We start from the raw sequence: 5,399 nt of genomic DNA on the forward strand, positions 1-5,399 counted from the left end.
AATAATAAAGTGATTTTTTTTAATTTAACAATTTTATTTTACTTAAATACGAAAAAGTACCTGTTTTCTCTTCTGCCTGAATTCCATATTCACGGAATGAAAAGTGACCAGAAAACTTAACAAATAACTTCCGAATGCTAATGCCCTAGTTTAACTTAACTGGGTGGTTTATACTGTTTGACCACGGAAGAGACGTTTAACTCATGTGGACGAATCCAACCACGAGGGGGGAGGCAGGTAGAAACATGCACGAAGCAACAATGTTCAGATAAGTATTTCTCTTGTATTCCTTCGATTGTTTGTCACTCAATATTTTTGTTTGTTGCGACAAACGTAAACGGACTGCGCACCAACGAATAATAAAGTACATGTAAATATGATATAATAATTTATAAAGCAAACCGTTGTGACATTTGTCTTCACTTTCTGTGCGCCAATTTTTTACTCTATAATTTGAGAGTTGAAACCAACCGATTCAGTATGTTTATCATCCTCGTTTCGAATCCAGAAACACCGTCATTGGAGCACGGTATACTAATAGCTAGGCCATAGAGGCTATGAAGCATTTCTCACAAACGACACCCCACAATTATATTAAACGAATCGCCACAATGTATTCTAATATAATTTTCTAAGAAAATCCCTGTGTAATATTTTGATCTTTTTCACTATAAGGGAAAAGGAAACAGTTTAAGTTAGAAACGGGTGCTGTAGCAACAAGAAATATATTACTAGCAACAATAATATTAATACATATGAATTGCACGATACTCTATAATGGTATACAAATGACACCTCTCAGAGCACGAGAAATGTGTTGAGATTTGCAGTCAAACAAATTCAGACATTTATTTCGATTATGAATAAATATTTTTTTTAAATAAAAGTGTGCATACATGTACAAGGGCAAAACTATTTCAACAAAATAAATCAATTCAAACTGGCTGCTAGTCAAAAAAAACGTACAATGAGAAACAAGTAAATATATATAGGGAATATCACACTCCGAGACAGCGGTCTCAACAAGGGTAGAGGGTTCGAGACCCGACAACAATAATCAAACAAATTTGTCCTCACAAAGACCCTCAACAAGTGCCAGGGTGAAAATGTGAGGGCTGTAGGGAGTATTGCACCCCACACTAGTCCTCCACACGAACCACACCCCAAAGAGCACTAAATTTGAGCAAAGCACATGAGACATGTAGGATACACTGACTATCAAGTGCAAAATAGTTCAGAATCTTGGCCGACCGACCCTTATGTGTAAACAAGTATTAATAAGCAGAAACATTCAATAAAAAATAAAATCTCATAATGTAACAAAAATGCAAGTGTCGTCCAGAAAACTATTAAAAATACTCAAAATTACATATACGTGCCAATTACTCGAAAATGACAAGGAATGAAAATAATGCCAAAACAAATTGTCTTTATTAACAAATCGCTTCATGATACACAATTTTAAATAATTGAGCAATCTTTCATCCTTTTAAAGAAGATGCAAAATCATAAAATCTCTTGCTCTAATAATATACGTTATAATTATGTTAATAACTAATATTCCGCTGACCTAAGCCAGATTGATTCGGAAAAGTGCACTATTTGAATACAATATGATAATAATAAGAAAAACTGTTTCCGCATGCAAGAAATTCTGACCTTCATCACTGTTCATTAAATGCACAAAAATCATACAAAATAAAGTTAAAATGAATAGAGAACTAATTGATGAACAGAATTGTTTCAAATAAGGTTAGAAATACGATAATATTTTAGAACACTACTAACAAAATATGTGCAATATTGGTCACACATCTGACATAAGAATACTTGCACATGTATGCATGTGTGCATATGTGTGGAATACTTACTGTGTGGAAATTTACCATACAAAAGTACTTTATGTAGAAATGTAATGTACAAAAATTTTATAAAAATAACATCATCTACACGTATTTACAGGTGCCCCGGTAACCAAACACTTGTCCTTTTTCGTTATTTACTTTTTCCTTCCTCTATTAAACCTAGAACAAGCGCACGGCTATGTAGACCAACCAATTTGTTTTCATCGCCACGCAATCCCCTCCGGTGAGCCGGTGGATGGCTCTCAGTACCTTCCTACATCATCTCCTTCTAGGTGTTAAGTTTGCTCACACACTTCTAAGTGTTAAGGAGGGCCGGATTAGGCGGGTGCTATTGATGCTGCAGCATTAGGCCCATTCCTGAAATAGGCCCAGATGAAAAGAGACGAGAATTTTCCGAAAGCTGAACAGTTTTCTTTTGCTATATTAACCTGAAAATAAATCTTAGAATGAAATTTGGATCTCCAATTTCGGACGTCTAGGCACAACGTTACTTATTATGCAGTTACTATTATTCTTTGCGCTGTGACGTAACTATAACGTCGTCGTGTTTATTGTTTACCGAAGATTTCAAGCATCAGCCCCAATTTCGTCTTAATCCGGTCCTGGTGTTAAGAACGCTGTTACTGCACTAGCCGGGGCAAAAGGAGAAGCAAGAAAAATCAGTCTGAACTGGAGTATTTTGAACTTTTTCTTGACAGTAACATTTCGAAAATTATCACCGCTTGTACTAATGTTTACTGTATATTGATCTATTGAGAGAAAGGTTTTCTCGTCATGGGGATGCGACAAACACAGTTGAAGTTGAAATTCGCTCATTCTTTGGTATTCTGCCACAGTGTGCTTACCTTGCATTCATACAAGAAAATAGGACTTGATTTTGGACTGATATACTGTTCATTACATGCAAATTTTATATTTAAACTAGCTGATTGCCCGGCGTTGCCCAGGTATTTTTTAATCCCGATCTTCTATTAGACAGGAAAATAATGAATTCTAACTATAGTGTAAAATGAACTTGGAGTTGAATGGCATTGGGAGTGTCACAATTCATCTTAGCGACCCCGAAAACTATGGATTCCACACTAATATCGGTCGTTTTCGATTACTTTTACATGTTATCCTCTTCCCACCCCCACCCCTAGGGGTGCCAGGGGTGTCTTACCCCCGCAGTATTTTTTTCCAGATTGTAAGTGATATGTGTACCAAGTTTGATTGAAATCGCTCCAGGTGTTCGAGAGTTATGCCGGAACAACCGGCATATATATATCAAATATAAATAAAAAATAAGATAGATAGATTACTTTGTAAAATATTATTTTTGGGTTTTTGTGTTTTGTCACAGAGCTTGAACTTAAATTTGATACTTTGGAGTGGACTACAAAAAAGTCATTTTTATACAATGTTCTTCCTTTGATCCCAATATTGAACTTGTGTAATGTGTCACATTATGATGATTGCATAATATTTGTGCTTTTATTATACATGTTTGGGCATAATTGTCTTTACTAAATTGATGCTGACAAAATTACGTATGTGAAAACCGTTTAAGTACCTTTTATCATATTTTTTTTTCCTGGACTTCAAAATTGAAGGAACTTTTGTTTTGAAAAATTCACGCCTTAAGTTTTTTTTGGAACGAAACTCTCATTTTTTCAGAAAAAGTAGTTGAAATCACCATACAACCTGGTCAAAAGAACAAAAAAATTATCATGATTTTTTTCTTTAATTTTGAAATTAATTGTTGAGTTTTTAAAGAAACACTAATAGTGTAACAAATGTTAGCGCGCTTGCTCTACGGTTAAACGAATCATGACGATGATAATGAACTGGTTACATAAGATATGAAAGAGTGACTATAAAAATACATCAACTTCCTTGCCGGGTTTGATCCTCCAACTGTCACAAGTAGGAACGACACAGCAGGAACATGAAAAAAATGACAGCAGAATGCTCTTCGTGAACATCAGGATTGGGTGCAGAAAGCAGACAAGAATACTAGCAGCGAAAGGTGAGTGGGTATTCTTGCAAGCTTACGAGGCTCTGGAGCCTGAATCTGAAGCCAGTATAACCTTTTTCGTGGGATTGTGTAATCAAGGGGTCCCGTGTTCGATGCTCGGTTGAGGCAATAATGATTCACTGATTTATTGAGTTGGTGTTTTAAGTCCACTTTATGCACAGTCAGGCTAATCGGGAATGGACCTACAGTTTAAAGTGGGATCCGAACCACTATGCGCCTCCACCGGGTATCGAACCCGGGACCTTTGATTACAAGTCGACGACGCTACCACTTCGAGGAGGCACATAATGATTCAGATCCCACTTTAAACTACAGGTCCCCCATCCATGAAAGTGGACGTAAACCGAAGCTCAATCTCTCAAACCACCAGTTTCAACTAATTGCCAATCATATTCATCGTCCCGATTATTTAAAGTGGCAGAAAAGCGACAAATACGAAAGTTAGAAAGTAAGCATTGAGGTAGGGGCATTATTTTCTTGGAGGGAAGTCACATTTATTTACATGAAACTGCATATTTAAGGTAAAAGTTTATTTTTCTGTCTAAGCATTGCTCAGGAGGAAGACCGGTGACTGTGGGGGCATTTGCACCAAGCTAACCCCTTTACCTTCGTTCCATAGGAAAAACGTTCTTTCTGTGTGGATCAATGACCTGTGAATAAACAGATATGCTAGAATGCTTCAGGGATAAGAAGGCGTAAGAATACATGATTACATGCAAGAAACAATTTTCACCTACTTAGAACAAGTTTATTAAACAATGAAAGGAGCTACTCATTCTTAAAGTTACTGTTTGCTTTAGAGCACAACAATGACTCTCTGTTCGGTAAGAAGGAAGGAAGTCAATTGCTACTAACAACAACAATTAGTTGTGAAGTTACAAATCAACAAAGTAGTGTACATCCTAAACGAAAGGAGAAAGCAAATCAGGTTAAAGAATTCGAGGAGAGTTTTCTTTGCAGTGAAAGTATTTTCTTGGTCTTAATATTCAATAATACATGACAAGTACCTTGTGTATAGTTAATATTCATTAAAATTCCACTCGGTTTGAAGAGCGTAAATGTAGAAATCATTCTTGGAAACTAACTTTCGACAAGAAGAACTCAATCGGACAAGAATGCTCTTAAACCATTTCAATATAAAATATTAAGGAGAATATGTGGACCAAATACAGACAATAATTAGAGATTAAGATATAGAAAACCAGAGCAGTGTTGCAAAGTTTACTTTTTAAAAATAACTGATTTACAATAACACTTACTAGTTTTAAAAAGTTAACTCATTTGCAGTTACTGGTATGTCAAAAGTAACTGTGAGTTACTTCTACAGGCACTGTTTGCTTGAAATCTTCTCACAAACAAAATACTAAAAATCAAAGATAATTAATTGCAATAAATAAACATATGAAGACTGACATGTGTTTTATTTATGCCTGTTGTACATATCAATATTATTACAACAACAAAGAAAACAAGATGGAACAAAACAGTGAAGTCTTCAAGTTCAATTAGATATGAAT

The sequence above is a fragment of the Lepisma saccharinum genome, chromosome 21 (assembly GCF_977018435.1).
Source record: "Lepisma saccharinum chromosome 21, izLepSacc3.1, whole genome shotgun sequence".
Taxonomy (NCBI): domain Eukaryota; kingdom Metazoa; phylum Arthropoda; class Insecta; order Zygentoma; family Lepismatidae; genus Lepisma; species Lepisma saccharinum.